The sequence below is a fragment of the Lipotes vexillifer genome, unplaced genomic scaffold (assembly GCF_000442215.2).
Source record: "Lipotes vexillifer unplaced genomic scaffold, Lipotes_vexillifer_v1.1 scaffold18, whole genome shotgun sequence".
Lineage (NCBI taxonomy): Eukaryota > Metazoa > Chordata > Mammalia > Artiodactyla > Lipotidae > Lipotes > Lipotes vexillifer.
The window spans coordinates 1,088,234-1,108,433 of NW_006782126.1; the positions used below are offsets into that span (position 1 = coordinate 1,088,234).

Below are 20,200 nucleotides of genomic sequence, written 5' to 3' on the forward strand. Positions count from 1 at the left end.
AAAAATGTAAAAAAATCCCAAGTTCTATGTATTGAATTATTTCTCCCCCCACCAACCCTAATTTATATGTTGAAGCCCTAACCCCCGACATGACTGTATTTGGAGACAGGGCTTTTAGGAGGTAAAGTTACATGAAGTCGTAAGGGTGGGGTGATAATCCAATAGGACTGGTGGTCTTAAAAGAAGAGGAAGAGAGATAGAGATCTGTTTCTCTCTCTACATGTGCATGCACCAAGGAAAGGCTATGTGAGGTTACAGCAAGAAGACAGGAGACAGGAAGAGAGCTCTCACCAGAAACCAAATCAGCTGGCACCTTGATCTTGGACTCTCCAGGGTTCAGAACTTTGAGAAATAAATTTCTGTTGTTTAAGCCACCCAGTCTCTGGTATTTTGTTGTGGCAGCCCAAGCTGACTAATATACCAAGTAATGCTGATGCTAGCAGTCCATGGACCACATTCTGAGTACCACTAGTCTAGGCCACATACCCCAGAAACTTTTAAAATTTGTCTGAGGGTAGTGCAGGGCGTCATTATTTTTTTAACATTTCCTGGGTGATTTTAGTGTATAGACAGGATTGAGAACCACAGATCAAGACCAGCTTCTTCACCTTATGACTAGGATGCTGAGACTCAAACAGGTTAAGCGATTTGCCCAAGTTATCATGTATGGTATTGCTGAACTTTGCAAATTTATAGAAGAAAAAAAGAATTTCTTCACACAGCTGGTATTTGAAAGACACAGTCCTAGAACCCAGCGCTCTCAGTTTCCAGTATTAAGCCATTCATTTTTCCCCAAACAACATTAAAATTTGTTTAATTCTGGCAGATTCATTTTAAGTGCCTTTTCCATTATAGTACAATCCAAGAATGTTGTAGTCTGTGCCCTTCGTCTGCTTCATAACAGTTGTTATTTGTTGCAACATGCTTAAAGACTGAATAGAAAGTGATATTTTGTATATATACATATACATGTATATGAGTATATATGTGGCTGACCCTTCACACCACAATATTAATTTGCTCACCATGAACAGAAACACTGCTATCTAGCATTATGCTTCTTGTATAATAGCAGGAAACTTAGAAAATTGATTAATGCAATAGAAAGATGAAAATTTAAGACTTTTGAATGCCTTAAAAACCCCAGGCATAAATGAGGATAAATGACCAAGATGGGTAGAAGTTTACTGAAATTTCACCTCAAGGACAGGAGCTTGGTTTGGTAAGTATGTGGTGCTGAGCTTACTTTGCCCATAACTCGGTGGAAAATTATATCACAAGTAATATACACCGTCAGGTTTAACAATGATAAAGGAAACACGCTATCCTGTGTACATTTTGAGTAGGCATTTGATTTTCCCTAAAATAAGGCTTATTTCTCCTTATACATTGACCTTTTGTTAATGGAAAAAAATGTATCTTGACATTTTTAAATAAATTGCCACAGTTAATGTAAAATATGAGAATTTCAGAAGAAGTTAGTTGTACTTTCTTGGCCAGTGATGCAGCGTGGAGAAGTGGGAGAAAGGAAGCTTGGCTAGGAACCAAGAGGACTGACTTCTCATCTCTACCAGTAATTAGCAGCAGGAACTGTAACAATCACCACCTATGTTAACCTCAGTTTCTTTGTAAAAGGAAAGGGTTGGTATTATTCCAAGTTTCTTTTTACCTTTCTTCATAGATCATAAGTGCCTCTAAGGAATGCTGTTTTTCTGTTAGACTGTACTTGGGCTTTTAAATTTTGTTTCCATTTGTCCACAAAGAGTAAAAATGGCCACTCAAAAATTGCACCATTTAAAAAAGTCATAAAAATTAAAACACAGAAGAAGAAACAAGTCTGTATTATTTGGAATCAGGTTAGAAAAAGATATTGAAAAATGCCATTGGATCACATACTTAGGTTTAATATCAGCAAACTGTCAATTATTCCTTATCTAAAAGATACTATGAATGCAAAGAAGACAAGATTTTCATTGCCTGATACAGTTAATCTCACCAGTAGAAGAAAAAGCCTGAATAGCCTGGCTATTGGAATTCATTATTTGTAATACTTGGGCAGCAGAAATGTGAAATGAAACCTTATATTCTGAAAGCGACTTCACTAGTTCAGCCATTACTGAAATCAAGTAATGCTTCCCCAAACTGCATATCCAACAAAAGTATTTAGAAGTAAATATATCAGTGAACTGATATAAATGAAAACCAATCTTCACAATATTTTATATCATTATTAAACCAGTACAAGTGTGGCAAATAAACCTATCGTCTAAATCTAATGCTTCATTTGATTCAAGTGCCCATTGTGTAATACTCCTGTAGACCAGTGGTTCCCAAGCTTTCTATACATTGGAATTACAGGGCTTTAAACACCCTGTTATTATGCTTTGATTGGTACAGGCTACAGCCTGGGCATTAGAAGTTCTAAAAGCCCACAGGTTGTTCTAAAGTACAGCAAAGTTTGGGAAGCACTGCTATGGAGTATTGGTTCTAACTTTGGCTACATACTGGAACCATCTGGCATCTTAAAAAGAATATGGGATGTCTGGACGTCATCCCAGAAAGAATTAAATAAGAATTTCTGAGAGTAAGCCTGAGCCTTGGTGTGTTTTAGGTACTCCCCCAGGTGACGCTAATATGCAGCCTTAGGGTTAGAGTTCTACTACAGAATACTGCCTGAATAACTCCTTATGGCCTCCCGAATACATAAGCATAAAGTCTCATAAGGTTTGGCTTCCAAACTAGTGCAAACCTGGCATGAAGTCAGCTACTTTCAGCAGGGCTGCGAGTGGGGTGTATGAAGAGAGCAGTTGGGCTATTTCTTGAAATAACAGACCATAACAATACATGGACATTTGGCAATCAGATTCCTGGGCCATGAACCTCTCCTCAGAAACTTCTTAACACAATTCTTCCCTAGTTGTACTTTTCTGGAAAAAGCCAGAGTTTGGTAAAAAGAGGAGAATTAAGTACCACCCAAGCACCTGAATCACCCAATTAAAAACACCTCAATAAATATTTATTTTCTAAATTCCTCAGTGATGTCCAGATTTCTTTACAATTCTCAAAAGCCATGTTTAAGAAAAATACTAAATGCTTAAAATTTTGAGCCATTCCATAACTCTGAGTAAAGAACAAACTTCTAATTTCATCCATTCATGTGGCAGAAATTAATAATCATTTTTGTAATTTCAGAGAATAGTGCTATAGTTTGGTAGGTGTAAGGGACACCTTGGGTAGTTGTATGGTTAGGCCATTCAAGATGGCTGTTCTCTGGCTCCCTGTACATCTCCTGCTGGACCAGTCCCTGCTTCTCTCATACAACTATCCAACCTCATAATTATAGGGCTTAATTAGTCCCTGTAACTGATGAGCCCACCTGATGTCAATTCCACCTATAAATAGTAGCCTCCTCCCTTGAGTAGAGAAGATTGTTGCCATGTTGTCTGCTGTAGGCAGTGGGGTGCCCCTCCAGGACATTTTGCTTAAGATCCCCTGTCCAATAAACCATTGATGTCTCTGTCACTGTTTCCAAGCTCTTTCTTTGGTCTCCAGGCTGGGCAACTACAAGGCTTGCAGGCCTGCAGGGTGCAGCCCAACAGTAGTTTAAGGTAACTCAGGGGATATGTAAAAATCATCAATTTCAAAAGTCAATGGAGCATGAATGGAGGATAACTTTCATCTGAGACCAGGACACTCAGACAGTGAGGCTTCAGATGTGAATAGTATGGGCCAAGTGGTTAAGTGGAAAGAGCCTGGATTTGATAACAGAAAACGTAATCATATGTGGTCTGAGCCATTACATCTTGGGAAATTCACTTCAACTTTCTGAGCCTCTGTTTCCTCATCAGTCAAATGAACATAGTAATACTGACATCAGTGCCTGTGAGGATAAAATGAGACACAGATGGAAGTGCCTGGGACACGTAATGATCGATCTGTTAAAAGATTGTGAGGCCAGGAAATACGTATCTGAAGCATTATATGTAAACGCATCAAATTGTGACTGAGGGTGGAGGGTTACAACTCAATTATGATTAAGAATGTAGGTGAATGTTTCCTTTAGTATTAATGATGAAAGCTAAGTTCAGGAAGCTTGAATCATCTGGAGATGGAGCAGTAGCAGCAGAACAGTCTAGGCAGTGGCAAGGAGCAGGTCAGCACTGGAAGAGTCAGGGAGGTGACAGGCCTGAGAAAGGAAGGTTGGAGAAGTTGGTGGTGGATGTCTGGCCAGGGCTGAATGCCCGGAGATGGAAGGGGAAGCAGAAGGATATTATCACTGAGGAAGTTAGTACAAGTATAGGGCAATAGGGTTTGAGCAAACCAAAATGATCACACCTCTTCGGTGACTTGAGGATGTATCTTTTAGATGTAGGGTAAGGTGGTTTTATGAATAGACTAATTTGGTCTGAGGGGGGAAAAAAAGGCTTTTCAAGGATTGAAGCAGGTATACAGTCATGGACCAGCTGGCTGGTTAGTAAAACCTAAAGGGCAAATTTGAGTTTAATGACTTAAACAAGAGAACAGAAACCATATACTCGTAACAGCCCTGTAAGACTGGGGTTCATTAGGCTAGAGCCAAAAATAAACTAAGGACAACAACAACAAAAATACATTTTGTAAGATCATAGAAGGGATATACCTACTTAAGGTAAATGGATGATAAACCAGAACTAACTCCCTTTTTTCTTCCCTATCATGGAAAAAAATAACCCTTCAACCTGAAAGAGTAAAATGTACTTTGCAATAGTTAATTGAAAGCTAAGATAGGTGAAGAACTTGTAAGAAAGCCTAGCTCTCTAAAGCTTAACTTCTCTTGCCTAGAAAAATTACATCTCAGCAAGGAGAGTTTACAAATAAGGACTTTCATCTAGAATCAGCATCAGAGGTGAACACTAAAAGACTGGGGATGAACAAATGGAGTTCCAGTTTTCAAAAAAAAGGAGCAGCTCGATTCCTGAAACCAAGACAAGGAGCGTGTCACAGATCCTGAGCAAAATGAATAAACCTATGATTAAGGTAATATCTGGGCACTTAGAAAAGGAAGAAACTCAGAAGTTAACAAGAATTCACAAGTAGTCATTTCCTTTTTTGGACTATGTTGTAACACCATATAGCAGGGACATCTAATAGACAAAGCACATCTGCTGCTTGGGGCTGTATCTGGGGGAAGAGGTCACTTTTCCCTAATCCCTCAGCCTGGGAAATGATGGTGTACTTTAATTTCTACAAAGATGTCACGTACCCATGTGCATTAGCTGCTCTGGGACAAGGGAAGAAAATATTAAGTAACATGAGGTTCCTCAACTGATGAGAATATTCATCAACAGCATGCTAATTCAGTGTCAGCAGTGGAAGGCATCTGAGAATGAGAACTTGAATGTTGACATGGCATACAGACTGAATTTGCAGAACACGTGAAGCTGGGACGTAGAATTACTCAATTACATCAGTGATACATAACATGTCAATAAGCTAAAAGAAGAGGCCTAACTTAACATGTGATTCTATTAAATTTTATTGTGCTAAGTGTTGAACAAACTATAATGGGTGTGGCTCAGGAAGAAGTGTTTTGGAGTGGGTGTGAAAAAGACATTATTGCTTCAGAATTTTAGTAGATTGTAATACAGGGGTCAATAGGGTAATATTGCTGTCATAATAGTGCCTAGGATTTACTTGGGGGAAATACAGTAATTAGAACAAAGCCGTTAAACATCTGTGTTATTTGAATAAAACCTTGAACTCAATTTTGGGGATCAGATTTTGAGAGGAACAATGGCAAAGTAAACCACCTTCCAAGGGCTTTCAGAAAAGATAAGGAAAAGCTGATGGAGTTGGTAGGTATCCAGACAAATTGAAGCACTCTCCTGTGGAATTAATGCTAAATGCATCCTAGAAGACCCCAGAGGGCAGGATTGCAGATCTTTGAGTCCTACTATTTGGGGGGTCATTTGCAAGAGGTGGATGTTATTCAGAAGCAGATTTCCAGGTCAATTTACAGCAAAACTGGGGGCAAAGGGAATAAAAGACAGTGGGTACTGTCTCCTTTGAAGATTTCTTTTTTTTATTTTCATTTTTTTTGCGGTACGCGGACCTCTCACTGTTGTGGCCTCTCCCGTTGCGGAGCACAGGCTCTGGACGCGCAGGCTCAGCGGCCATGGCCCACAGGCCCAGCCGCTCCGCGGCACGCGGGATCTTCCAGGAACGAGGCACGAACCCGTGTCTCCTGCATCGGCAGGCGGACTCTCAACCACTGCGCCACCAGGGAAGCCCTCTTTTGAAGATTTCTTAATCCTGGTTGCACATTCTGATCACCTGGGAAGAGATTTTAAAATGCTGATGCTTACATGTTAGCCCTAGAGATTCTGATTTATTGGTCTGGTGTGGGGTCCTCATTAAAAAGTATTTTATCAAAGCTCCCCTGCTGATTTAATGTTCTAGGTTGGAGAACCACTGAGTTAGATGACTACTTATCTAGAGGTTAAATAAATCAAACCAGACGCTTTTTCTAAGGTCTCTTCCAAATTTGAGAAGGTAAGTGTAAATTAACACTTATGGGTTATATACCACAGCTAGACACTTTCACAATGAATCTTCTCTAATAATTGAATTAATATCTGTAAATCTCTTAGCACAGTATCTGGCATGTAGTAACTCAAATATTCGATATTTTTATTGTATCTTCTCTATAACTGTTCGATGGAGGTATTATATCTCTACATATTACAGATGAGAAGACAGAGGCTCTGAGGTTAGTTTTCCAAGGACCCTCGTAGTAAATTGCAAAATGAGGATTTAAACCAGATTAAACTAGTTTTAAGTTCTAGAGCCCCTTACCTCCTCCACAGTCCACCTCTAAAACATCTGGAAGTTTACGCAAATTAGTGGTTTACTTGAGTGAACATTTAAAATATTTTAACAAAACCACTTCCTCTTGACCATTTTGTAAGGAATTTCTCTCCAAATGCAATTTCTGAAAAAAAGAAGCATAAAACTCGACATCCACATTTCTTTCTAATGTGGCCTGAGGGAAACTACTCTGTAGATCTTGAGATACTCTGAGGACGGGGGGAAAATGGGAGGAGGTGGCCCTTCAGAACTCAAACAAAGCACGGGAGAAGCAAGGGAGAAAAGCACTGCTCTCAGGTAAAACATCTCTAGTGCTAAAGAATGGATGAACATCTGTCACTGTACCGCCTAGCTCTGGCAGGTTAATTACAAGCCAAGGCTGAGGAAGCCCTGCGGTGACGGCCCTGGTCTTGTCTGCCACTTTCCTGAGGCCAGGTTGGATCAGGCTGTGTGCGATGGCTGCTGGAAGAGAAGGCAGGAAACTTCTCCAAAGGGGCTGTGACTACTAAGGTTGCAAATCCTCCACCTGAAAAACTCAGACGGATGAGGGGGGTCGGTCTCTCTTTCTCTCCCTCGTCCACCCAGGCCTAGGAGATAAGGTAAATTAAATTTCCTCTTGTGCGTTGTATATATCAAATGTTCTGTTCCTGACCCTTTACCTTTGATTAACATCCGTTCAGTTTGCAGGGTTCACTGCTTTTGGCTTTACTGTATTTTGTTACTACGGTTAAGGCGAGGACCGCTTCTAAATAGGTGATTTCCACCCTTCTGTCTGAGGAGAGAGTAAAACCGAATTCGGGAGAAACGGAGGGGTAACAATTTTGGAAAAGGCGAGGGGAGTGGGTAACAGCCTCGGTAGTAAAGTTCTCAGCGTTGGAGGAAAACGGTTTCCTCTCCCGGAGCTCTATGGAAGCATCAGCTCCTCCCCTCGGGCCTCCAAAAGTACCCTTCGCTTGAGGGCGATTCTAGAGTTGAACCCGAAGCGCGTGGGGTCATTAGAAACTAGCGCAAGTTGAAGCCAAAGAGGCCTGGCAGGGTAGGGGTGCGTGGAGTCGGAGCCCGAGTGGAGGGGAAGGCCGAGAGCCGCGAGTCCCGGCAGAGGAGGAGGAAGAGAAAGCGGGGCGGGCCGGAGGTCGGGGTCCGGCGGCGGGAAGGGGTCCCCGTTTCTCCCTCCCCGTCCTCGCCTCCCGGGGCGCTGGTGACGTTGCGGTTTCCTCCTCCCTGCAGCTGAGCCTCAGCGCCCGCCGCGTCCCACCCTCCTCCCCTTTCGCCCACACCCCACCCGCCCGCGCCGGCCCGGCTCGCAGTAGCGCCGCCCGAGGCTGCAGCGGCGCATCCTGTGGCGCGGCGCCCACCCGCACCCATGGCGCGGCGGGCGCGCTGAGGGCTCGGCTCCGAGGGCGCCGGGGGCCCGGGCGCCCTGGAGTGAGGGGGGCCGGGAAGGGCTTCCGGAGCCTGGGCCCAAGCTGGGAGGCGACGCCCGAGAGGACGAAGCCGCGGCGGGGAGCGGTAAGCGGAGGGGCGCGCGAGGGGTGGGTGGGCAGGGGCGCGCGGCGGGCGCCGCTCTGGGCCCCGCGCGGCGCAACTTTCTTCCGGAGATTCGGGCGGGTGGCCGGGCGCCGGCGGGAGGCAGGCGAAGAGCCACGTCCCCCGCCGGGCGCAGAGCGCCGCGAGCTGCGCGCCCGAGCCCGGTTCCGCTGGGCTCCTGGAGGGCGCGCGAGGCGTGAAGCCGGAGCGTGGGTTTTCCCGGCGGCGGGGCAGGTTTTAGTCCCTTCCCAGCCCTCGAGCGCCCAGCGCAGAGCCGGGCACACCATAAGAACTCAGATCACTTTCGGTGCGTCGGGTCCGGCCGGCCCAGCAGCGATTTCCTGGACGGCCGGGGGGCTCCGGCTTCCCTCTGCCCGGTAGCCTGGCACAGCTTCGCGCCCTCCTTTCCCTGCATCTCTCCGTTAATTGGGGTGGTAGTGGTCGTGGGTGCCGATCCTGGCGCTGGCAGCCCGCCTCTGCGATTGTGGAAGCTGGGCAGGCACGTCCCGAGCCTCCCCCAGGCGCTGGATTCCAGAGCCGCCCGGCCCCGCAGACACTTGGAGAAATTGTTGGTAAACCTCACTCCCTGGCAGCCCCTGGTGGTAGGGTGGGGCTGGGACGTGCTTGACTCACAGGCTGGGAAGCTCTGTGAGCAATGCCACATGGGCTCAGGATCTGTCGCGGCTGGAATCTGAGTTAAGTTTGTGACCCGAGAACTTTCTCATTTTCATTGCTCATTTGAGGCGTCAGCCTCTGCTTAGGCTGGCGGGCATTAGAGATGAAACCGAATCCATTGCTTAAAAAAAAGTAGGTGAGCCTCATTTACCTGGAATTCCTTAGATCAGGAAATGCCACTTTTAATTTCTGGGAATCTCCGTGTTATAAAGTTTTTTAAAACATTTTTTCATTAGTCATGGTTTAGTTAATGTTACATTAAATTTGAGAAGGGACGTTCTCACTGAGAAATAGTTTCAAAACAGTTTTTTTTTTGAGTATTTTTCGCATTATAGACTTAACCTTTCAGGAATTTCCTTTTCTTCAGTTTTTAAAAATTTCTAAATAAATGATAACCCGTATGAAATGAAATATTATGTGCAATGTTTTTTATTATTATTTTATTTTATTTTATTTTTGGTTGTGTTGGGTCTTCGTTGCTGCACGCGGGCTTTCTCTAGTTGCGAGCAGGGGCTACTCTTCGCTGCGGTGCACGGGCTTCTCATTGTGGTGGCTTCTCTTGTTGCAGAGCACGGGTCTTCTAGGCACATGGGCTCAGTAGTTGTGGCACGCGGGCTCAGTAGTTGTGGCTTGCGGGCCCTAGAGCGCAGGCTCAGTAGTTGTGGTGGCCGGGCTTAGTTGCTCCGCGGCATGTGGGATCTTCCTGGACCAGGGCGCGAACCCGTGTCCCCTGCATTGGCAGGCGGATTCTTAACCACTGCACCATCAGGGAAGTCCCTATGTGCAATGTTTTATAGAATATTCTGACACTTTCTAAAATGGGATCCCCAAATTGTTCGTAATGTGCATGTAAAAAAAAAAATACAGCATTATCTGAGTATTTGTGTGTCATGTACTACAAAGTCCCATACAGATACGTGTCCTTTTATGAAGTGTGCAGGTAAGATGTGTTCTAGTATAAATGGAGAAGAGAAAATATGGAGTTTGATGCCTCCATCATCTAATGACCCCTCTGTGTGGGTTCAGCAATAAGTGCAAGACAGTGCTGTTTACTTAGGAGACATACAGAAGGATATAAGAAACTGCCCTGGCTCTCCCCAAGCTCTTAAGGTAGAAAGGGAGAAACCATAAATAAGCAGCACCTGAGAGTTTGGGCTTGGGAAGCATCATTTTTCATTAATTGGTATATGATGTCAGTATTAGTGTCGTCTAGTTTTCGTTAAATAAAGACAGTGGCCTACATAGTACATTTTTACATTCAGGTTAAAAAGTATCGATAGTACAGTTACCAAGTAAAATGGAATTCTCAAAAAAGAGAAATGTGGATAAAGAGGGAAATTTGCCACAGAATACGATTTAGGCCTTTGTCACTGAGGGGATTATTAGCACCTTCCTGGTCCTGCTGGGTAGAAGCTGTTTAAAGTTCCTCCATCTGAGGTTAGGGGCCTGGTTATGGAAAGACACTGGGTAAGAAGTTAGCTAGGTTTGCCACATGAGGTCAGGACCATCATAATACCTAATATTTGTGTGTGCATCTACTTTAGTGTTTATAAAATTATTCCACAAATCAGCTAATTACAGGTTTTCAATGATATTTGTTTTCCGGTCCAATATCCCACAGTACTGCCTTGATCTGGTGGCCATCCAGGAGGGAAAGTTCTTAGCTTCACAGATGTTGCCCCGCCCTTCCCAATACCTCATTATAAAGATTTTTTTTAATCTCTGAAAAAGTGTTTTAAGATCATAGATGAAAATGCATTCTGCAATTAAACAAAAAAAATTTGTTTATACATTTCTTAATATTATTTGTAGCAGAATATTTTGGTATTTATTAATACTTACCTTGGATTACACTAAGGCATGAAAGAAATTACATGTTCATGAAAGAAATTACATGATATCCACTCTATTATGATTTCAACAAATGAATGGAGAGGAATAAAGAAAGATACATTTAAATCTGGGTTTTAATATATCAGTAACCTTTGTGTTCCAAAGGGGTAAAGAAACTACTAAAGGACTAGCATTTTGTATTTGCAGCATGTGTTAAATATTACTTAAATCATTAGCATGTTTGAGTCCTAGACATAACACATTTTCTTATCCTTTTTTCACCCTCCTCCATTAAAAAAAAAAAAAAGAAATACTGTTATTGTCCTGGGATATGTTTGTGGCAGGCCTTTGAGGAGATCAAGAATGTCTGGTCCAGGGAACTCCATCATTATAGTGGATACTTTTATTCCATTTACTGAGAGGGGCTGGATCTTTACTATTATGAAGGAGTGGGTAAGGCAGAGATTCCATGTCCAGCAACCCTTCTGAAATAATGGGTCCAAGCGGAGGGCAGCACAGTTCTTATTACTATATTATAAAATGCCTTAGAGTTTTCTCATCTTGGAATTACATTATCTTCACCTACAGTGATTTGTAGAATAAAACTCTTTGGTGGTCACCAAATTACCAGTAGGTGTTTGGATGATGCAATGTAATCCTCTAAACCTGAATCAGTGCCCAACATGGGAATTAGGCAAGCGTGTAAGCCCAGAGTACCAAAAAGAAATTATTTTCCAGTAAAATTCATATGATTAATTAAGGGCAGAATGGAAGTAGAGATTAAAGTCCTAGATTCCAGAGGCACTGATCCATGCTTCTATTTGGTGATAGCAATAATTAGAAATGGATGAATTTCAAAAAGTCTTGCCAACTCTAATGCCCAACTCTAATAGGCAATTATATTTTAAAAATTAAACTTTGCAAAAAAAATATAGTTCTGATGAACCTAGGGGCAGGACAGGAATAAAGACGCAGAGGTAGAGAATGGACTTGGGGACACGGGGAGGGGGAAGGGTAAGCTGGGATAAAGTGAAAGAGTAGCATTGACACCTATACACTACCAAATGTAAAATAGATAGCTAGTGGGAAGCAGCTGCATAGGACAGGGAGATCAGCTAGGTGCTTTGTGACCACCTACAGGGGTGGGATAGGGAGGGTGGGAGGGAGGTGCAAGAGGGAGGGGATATGGGGATATATGTATATGTATAGCTGATTCACTTTGTTATACAGCAGAAACTAACACACCATTGTAAAGCAATCATACGCCATGAAAGATGTTAAAAATCAGACTTTGCATTAAGTGGATAATATTTTTTTTTTTTTTTCTTCTTGCGTTATGCGGGCCTCTCACTGTCGCGGCCTCTCCCATTTGCGGAGCACAGGCTCCGGACGCGCAGGCTCAGCGGCCATGGCTCACGGGCCCAGCCGCTCCGCGGCATGTGGGATCCTCCCGAAACGGGGCACGAACCCGCGTCTCCTGCATCGGCAGGCGGACTCTCAAGCACTGCGCCACCAGGGAAGCCCGGATAATATTTTTAATTGAAGCAATTTTTCTTTAAAGAAAATCTTTCTATATATGTTAGTTAATAAATGTAGTCCCAAGTTCTGACCCATCTAACTTTATTGTTTCACAACTTCTAGTTGCATATGGAAGAGTGGTTTGGTTAGGGGATGGTGGAGAGATATTGCAGGGAAGAATCATACTGGAAAGAAAATTAGGAAGTATTGTGGATGCGATTAAGAGGAGAAACTAGCGTTAATAAACTCTTACGAATTCATATACATTTAGACAATTGAAGGAAGAGTCCTTGATAGATCATACAGCTACGTGAATGCTTGCATTTTAAAACTACCTAGTAATTTAATATTTTTTCAAATAATTCTAATATTCTGATATTTTAGCCTAGTGGAAATGGAGAGTGATGTAGAGCAGGTGTCTTATCCTCATTTTAGGGGTGTAGAAATGGAAATACCATGAAAGTAAGAGGCTTATCTCTCATTTTTTTAAAAATTTATTTTATTTTTGGCTGCATTGGGTCTTCCCTGTTGCGCGGGCTCTCTCTAGTCGTGGCGAGCGGGGGCAACTGTTTATTGCAGTGCACAGGCTTCTCATTGCAGTGGCTTCTCTTTGTTGCTGAGCACGGGCTCTAGGCGTGCGGGCTTCAGTAGCTGCGGCTTGCGGGCTCTAGAGCGCAGGCTCAGTAATTGTGGCTCATGGGCTTTGTTGCTCCGCGGCACGTGGGCTCTTCCTGGACCAGGGCTCGAACCCGTGTCCTCTGCTTTGGCAGGCAGATTCTCAACCATTGCGCCACCAGGGAAGACCTGTTGTCTCTCATTTGCAAGTAATTAGTAGTCTACCCCTTAAACATGAGATTAACCTAAATGGCGTATGTAATTCTACTTTTCTCCTTTATGACTCCACATTCATGTTGTTAAAGACTCTTACATTTCATTTTCCTACAGATCTAATTTATTATCCCGCTTACTACTCATTACTGTCCCTGAACTGTCAGCTCCCTGGAATGCTTATGTGCTTCCCAGGCTTCCGTAAACTGGCTATTTACAGACCCTCTTCCCACAGCTCTCTCCTCTCACTCTGCCTATCTCTTCTCATCCTTGTCAGGATTCCATCCTGGGGCCCCTTCTAATTCCCACAAAACCCTAGGCTCACTGCTCAGCTCTCATTAGCTGGCTTCAGGTTTTTGGGTGCTTTACCAATTGTGTTGCTTCCTTCTGCTCGTCTCAGCAAGCTCCAGCCTGTTGAGGGTGTGGATTTCAGATCCTCTGTCAGATGCCCAGAAGAGTATAAACCTGCAGGAGGTAGAATATTCAGAGAATCTGTTGAATATCACAGAAAATAAAAGGGAATGATTTTACTTTGGGAAGAGAAGAAAAGATTGTTGAGGCCATCTGTGTATTTCTTGAATGGAGTTCAGTTCTTAATTCCGAATAACACTATGAATTTTGATGTGCTTTTAGATTACCGCTGAATTTCCTTCTATTTGTTTCCACTCCCTTGGGGTGTTCCATACACGTGATCTTGGTAAGTGTTGTCATCAAATGTTAGTAGGTAATTTCTGAAAGAACAGAATTTGCCTCTTTAGTAATATGTGGAAGCTATAAACATCCTGATAATAAGCACGATTTGTTTTGGCATTTTATATGTGAGAATAGTTATAACCATTAGGTAAGTGTAGTCCTGTTTTTAAAAATATAGCAAAAGACATGTATGCAGTTAACTCTCAGTTACACATATGCGACGTATCCATTGTAGGTTGCGCCCATCTGCTTTGTCCTAGACAGAGTCAGAGAGAGTTTGCAACTGAGTGTATATATGTGTCTGCATGCCAGAAACATTTTTTGGTATTATTTATGGAATTAATAGTGCCTCTCTTCTCCCCAGTAAATGTGGAAAATAGTAGGATAATCATAGTAAAATTCTTTGTGTGTGTTTAAATTAGTGTACATGATCTTTCAGAAGAAATCGAGTAGGTCCACACTCATTTAAAAAGCTGTCATTTAAATTTTTCCATTTGAAATATTCATTGCATGCACAGATGCCATAGGGTTGTGAATTTGTTGATTAAATCAAGGATTTTACGTTTCTCTCATGTGTAACAAACTTAGCTACTAAGCAATAGGCATTTAATGTGTGCAGATGTTCTACCACAACAAAGTTGAGTCAGCGTTTCATAACTCTTAAAAAGAATTTGTAAAGGAAATGGGCTCACCAAGCTTGTGGGTCTGTAATATTTTTATTGATGAACTACACAGGCAATATACTGGCTTTACTGTGGGAGTCTAATTGCTATTGCAAGAAAAATGGAGATATTTGTTAGCAATTCCTGAAGTGGGAGATAACAACATTAGGTTGGTTATATAAGTCTTAGTGTAAAATGTAGTAATCTGTAGATTATGTTGTGAATCTGGTAGAGATTACTCATGTAAAGAAATAACAGACTACAAATTGACACCTTCATTTAGAGTAGTCCTTTACATTGAAGTATTGAAAGGGTTATTGCATTTCTAAAGTTAGCTTACACCCAGAAAGTTGTGTCAGTGACAAGAAACTCAAGAATAGCATGATAAAAATCATCAAGTAGTTTAAAAATGTTTCACGCCAAGGTGCACTCAACACCCTGACACCAGGTAGAGCAGTAGTAAAGGTGGCCTGGCTGCAGGATCACACCACTTACCTTCTTTACAGTTGTGACTGTCAGCTTTTCTTCTTGACACAGTGCTCTTTTTGTTGTTTGGCTATATCTGAGGACAGACTATAAGTAATGGATTTCTGGAATTCCACAAATTCTGGTTAAGAGCTCTTCTTGGGGCCTTGGCAGTTGAATGATATCATCCTAGGAGGTATGGATGGGTCCAGGCTCACCAGACCCGTGGATAATCGGGCAGGGGCCAGCTGGATTTAGGAATCACCTGCAGTGTTTACACTGCTCCCAGGGGGGGAATGGGCCTGGCAGGAAGGAAAAAGGAGACTGAAAGGGAATGCTGAACAGCTGTTTTCCATCTTCCCTAAAGAAAAAGAAGAGGAAATCGCCCTAGAGCAGGCATCAAGAGGGATTTATGCTAAATACAGGGAAGTTTTTCTGAATGTTTTAACCTTTAGAATGGATTTATGAAGGAGGCCTTTGAGTTCTTCTCTGTTTAGAGGGGTTTAAGTGAGGTTGTCCAGAAGGGATGTTAGCATTTATCTTCTGGGGTTCTAATTTTATGACCTCTGCTCATCTGGATTTGAAAATCTTAGAAGTTAAAAATGACTTAATTATATGAATGTAGAAGAAATGGTCAGTTTCAGTGTTTGAAATGCGAGTTGTCTTTATAGTTTCTACTTAGCATTTTTATTTATTAGAGCAAAGTATTTGCTAACTGGTTAAATATTGATTCTATATAAGATTGCTTCAGCCTTTCATACAGGTACACATTACAGTGTCTGGAAACTCCTCTCCTCTATGCTTAATCTGTTTTCCCCCCAAACAGGTCACGTTTCTCCACATTTCTTTTTTATTTTAGAAAATCTCTAAAAAGGTCTTGGCATCAGACTATGGTGTTCCATTTGGACTTTCAGTAATATCTTTTACTTTTCCCTGCCCCATTTTTTCTAGTAGAACTAGACTGGCAACAGTGGTCACCTGAATGTATGGGGCATTCATTAGCCATGTGGTCAAGACATAGAGGTTGCCCATGTCAGAAAGAGTCTGGAAACTTCTCTCATATTCCAAACTTCTTATAGCAGTACTTTGGTTAAAAATAATAATAGCATTTATAGAAACAGTGTGAACTTTGCTTCATTTTTGTTCAGGAAGATAGATTCTCTAGTAGAATTTTTTTTTTCCCTCTCCAGTTTTATTGAGATATAATTGACATACAGCACTGTATAAAAGTTAAAGGTAGGGCTTCCCTGGTGGCACAGTGTTTGGGGGTCCGCCTGCCGATGCAGGGGACGTGGGTTCGCGCCCCGGTCCGGGAAGATCCCACATGCCGTGGAGCAGCTGGGCCCGTGAGCCATGGCCGCTGGGCCTGCGCGTCCGGAGCCTGTGCTCCGCAACGGGAGAGGCCACAATGGTGAGAGGCCCATGGACAGCAAAAAAAAAAAAAAAAAAAAAAGTTAAAGGTATACAGCATAATGATTTGACTTACATCATGAAATAAGTTTAGTGAACATCCAGCATCTCATATAGATACAAAATTAAAGAAACAAAAAATTTTTTCTATAGTGAGCCAGTTTTTCTACAGTGAAGTAGGAGTTTACAGAAGAGGAAGGGGAGGAGGCCAGAATGATCCTTGTGGTAATGGATTAGAGCTGGAGACTAAGTGTGAACTCATGTTTAGCTTAATATCAGTACAGATGGTTAAATTTAGAATTGTTTATAGATACATGGATTATATATACATGGTTTAGTATACACGCATGTATTTCCTCACTCTGTCAGCTGCAAAGGACAAGCAGCAATGATACCCTCGTGGTAATGAGCACACCTAGCGCTCAGTTCTTGGTTTTTAAAATCATTCTTCACAAAAGTAACCAGGGCTCCTTAGAGAAATGGCTGATTCTAGGACTGGGCAGGAAATATACAAGGTGATTCTGGAGCATCTTGCAGTGGCAGAAAATAAGGAAGTGTTAAAAAACCCCAAAACCAAAACTAAATTATATTCAAATTTTCTTATCTTTTACCTACTATCCCATTTCTGTTCCAGGATCTCACCCAGGACACCACATTATATTTAGTTACAATATCATGTCTCCTCAGGCTCCTATTTTCTGTGAAAGTTTCTCAGACTTTCCTTGGGTTTGAAGACCTTGGCAATTTTAAGGACTGGTCAGGCATTTTTATACTGTCTCTCAAGGGCTTCCCTGGTGGCGCAGTGGTTGAGAGTCCGCCTGCCGATGCAGGGGACACAGGTTCGTGCTCCAGTCCGGGAGGATCCCAGGGCCCGTGAGCCATGGCCGCTGAGCCTGCGCGTCCGGAGCCTGTGCTCCGCAACGGGAGAGGCCACAGCAGTGAGAGGCCCGCAAACCAGACACACACACACAAAAATATATATATATATATATATATATATATATATATATATATATATAAAATGTCTCTTGAGTGGGATTTGTCTAGTATTTTTCTCATTATAATACTGGGGTTTTAGGTTTGGGGGAGGAAGAACATAAAAGTAAAGTGTCATTTTTATCACATCATATCAAGGGTACAGATCATAAATATGACTTATCATGGCTGATGTTGACCTTGATCACCCGGCTGAAATAGCGTTTGTCAGGTTTCTTACTGTAAAGTTATTCTTTTCCCCCTTGTCCATACTGTCCTCTTTGGGAGGAAGACACAGTCCACACTTAAGGAGGGGGAGGTCACGCTCCATTCCGAAAGGGCAGGGTATCTACACTGAACATTTGGAATTCTTATGCACAAAAGATTTGTCTTTTCTCCCTCATGTATTTATTTATTCAATCATTTTTATATCAGTATGGACTCATGGATATTGTTTTTATACTTTGGGTTGTAATCCAGAACTATTTTATTTATTTTGTTGCTCAAATTGTTTCAGCTTTGGACGTTGGGTACTCTTTCAGTTGGCTGCTTTGTCCCTTTGACATACTGCAATCTAGTAGAATTAATTCGTGGTTTCAGACCAGTTGTGTTTTTTCTCAGTAAGAAAATTAGGCGGGACTTAAGATGTAATCATCTTAAAAGTAGGCTCATATCGATGCTGCAAAAGGTATTGGAAAATGCACACTTAGCCAGTATTGGTTCAGTAGGTTTGGGGGATGTCAAGAAGTGGAGCCCAACAATGTCAGTGTCTGGCAACGGGAATTAAATGTTTCTACTTAGTTTCACAGCCCATAGTTTTAAAGCAATTTTGAAATGTTTTTCACAATTACCTTTCTCAGAGGAAACTGGTTCTTGGAATCAGTGAAAAGGCTGCAGAGTTAACTTAGGTAAAAGTGTCTTTTGGTGTCTCCCTTAGTTGTGAGGTTAATTTCTTTTCTTCCTCTGTCTTTAACGTAAGTCTTTTACAAGTTAGAGCCTGTTGGCTCTCATGAGAACGCAGGAGGAGTAGAGAGCAAGTTAAGAATCGATCTGTTAACTTTTATGCAATAGTTCAACTTATCCTTTCTTAAACTCTAGTGTGAAATTTTAAGATCCACCTTTTTTTCTAAGGAAACCAGTATTGTTCAGCTTAGATTCATCTTGTTTACCACATCCTCTGCTAGGGTTCTAAGATGTTCACCATTACAGTTTTTAGATTTACTGTGACTTGCATAGAGTTATTCTGTATAAAATTCAAATTAGCAAATGGTATTTGAGTGTCTGCTGTGGGAACTTTAAAAATTCCGTTTCACCTCTACTTGTGAAATTTAATCTGGCAAGTTTTAGGATAAGTTGGACCACTTTCAGTATCTCTTTCTTGGGGAAGAAATGTGTTGGCAGTATTTATACTGCTAAATTGCCATAAAATGATAAATTCTGTGCCTAAAGAAGTTGAGTGGAGCTAGAAGTATTAGGGTGGTTATGTAACAGACCCTTCTTTGTGTGTTTACATCCTTTTTTCTTGTTGGTGAAGCCACTGAAGTTTGTTTTCAGTGATTGCAAGTTTTAGAAAAGATGAATCTGTGTTATCAGAAATGAATGCTTTGATATATAACTTTTTTCAATGTACTTTTGAACCTGGCAAGTCAGATGAAAGAACGTTCTACTTTAGCAATAGAAATACTGAAAGGATTTAGTCATTCAGCAAGTACTTGCCAGGTACTTCTGTGTTTGAGGGGACATCTGGGTGGAAGCAAAGAGGGGCGGCATGCAAAAGAAATATGACATGGTTTCCAGCCTTCAGGAGCTATAAAATCTGGTTGGAGGATAACTAAATATGAAACTTTATGAGAACAATTAAGTGTTGAAGAGAGACAAATGCATGCAGCGGGATTGCAGGAAGGAAGATGTCTGTGAGGCTTACGTAGGCAGAGAATACTCAGCTAGGAAGGGGAGAGTGAATTGGGCCTCAGAGGATTTTATGCCAGAAAGGGGAGGGGAGAAAGCATTGCAAGCAGAGCCTGCCAGCTAAGCAAAGGCACAGGAAGAGGAGTGAGCAAAGGAATGGGGTGGCTGCCAGGTCAAGGAGAACTTCTTAGAAAAATCATGGGAATTCACTTGTCTCCTTTTATGACGTTCTCTCTCCTTTCGTCCTTACCTTCTTTGTATACTCTTTCATTCTTTTCCACAAATATTTTTGAAGGCCTGTGTTGCATGTAATCATTGGTGCATGACACCATAGGGCAGACAAAGAAGCCTCAGACCCCTGCCTTCCACCAGCTTATACTTGAGCAGGTGAGATCTGCCTCAAATCCCTTTTGGAGCCAGAGAGGACTGAAACAATAAATGTGAGAAAAGAAGATAACAAGTACCTTCAAGTAACTCAGTATGCATATTGACTCCTTTTTAGGGCCCAATTCAGATACCACCTCCTCAGTGCATCCTTCCTTCAACTCAGCCGGAAGTATTAACTTCTGTAAATTTAAGTAGTACTTTGTAATTCTCATGCAAACTTACCTCTTTTTTCTTTCTTTGATTTTTTGGCTTGCGGGATATGAGTTCCCGGACCAGGGATCGAACCCATGCCCCCTGCGATGGAAACACGGAGCCCTAACCACTGGACCACCAGGGAATTCCCTTACTTGCTTTTTCTTTAGTGGTTTGTGTTAATATTTTCCTTCTTTTGCCATGTTATACGATGGCATAAGCACTTTCTTGGTTGACATCATCCCTGAATTCCCAAAGAGTATTGGGCAATGCATATATGG

General features: G+C 42.1%; 1 protein-coding gene across 2 annotated transcripts in view; it reads left to right on the forward strand.

Annotated features, from left to right (window-relative positions):
• The first annotated feature begins 7,073 nt into the window (after positions 1-7,073).
• The window catches only part of DSE (dermatan sulfate epimerase), a 72,908-nt gene continuing 59,781 nt past the window's right edge, over positions 7,074-20,200 (forward strand). The window contains exon 1 of one of the 2 annotated variants that reach the window (XM_007454993.1): positions 7,074-7,143. The gene's annotated coding sequence lies outside the window, so the exon portion shown is untranslated. Of the gene's footprint in view, positions 7,144-8,255; positions 8,356-20,200 lie in introns of those variants that run through there. The other variant, XM_007454992.1, reaches the window with a different exon arrangement.